This window comes from Dendroctonus ponderosae, unplaced genomic scaffold (genome assembly GCF_020466585.1).
Source record: "Dendroctonus ponderosae isolate FM_Combo_2020 unplaced genomic scaffold, Dpon_F_20191213v2 Dpon_F_20191213_4, whole genome shotgun sequence".
NCBI lineage: Eukaryota > Metazoa > Arthropoda > Insecta > Coleoptera > Curculionidae > Dendroctonus > Dendroctonus ponderosae.
The window spans coordinates 2,624,810-2,625,477 of record NW_026018611.1 but is presented as its reverse complement, the minus strand read 5'-3'; positions in this window follow the sequence as shown (position 1 = coordinate 2,625,477).

Genomic DNA, 668 nt, shown 5'->3' with positions numbered 1-668 from the left:
TCGACGTAAGAAGGTCACAAATATGCATTTACAAAGTGTTTGGGTCAATAATAAGGACCAAATCGTAGGCTGAAGATCGTGAACGCTCAAAAAACGCTTAAAATGCGCCATAAATGTCTATTATTTCTGATCTGAAACTTCTAGAAATCACCATCGGTGTCGCTGTGTGAACACCTGAAAACCACTGTGTTACCCACCCAGGCCTATTCTGAAATGTCGGCTGCAAGTGAGGTTCAATGCAACACCTGCCGATCGCATAAATAAATATGTGCAACAATAACTCGACTAATGGGAGCGACAAAGTGGGCCACTGGTTCGACATAAACACGGTGTTTGAAACCGTCAAATCAATGTGCATGTATATCGACCAGATCGGGGTAATTTGACCGTTAAACAGCAATATCATCAAACAGATGACGGCGATCAGAGTGGAAATCGAAACAACTGGAGCGAGCTTCCCACATCGAGGATGGAAAGAAAACGAAATGGAAAAATCAATAATCGAATTATTGCGGAGAAAAACACAGTTTGACCGGTTAGGAAATTAGCGTCCACGTGTTAGCAGCCATGGTACTGTTGTCATAACAAAATGCAGAAATTACAAGAACAAACTGAAAAATCCGGCTTTTTATTGACTCGCGTCTCCGCGCCATATTTGATCAAGTTGT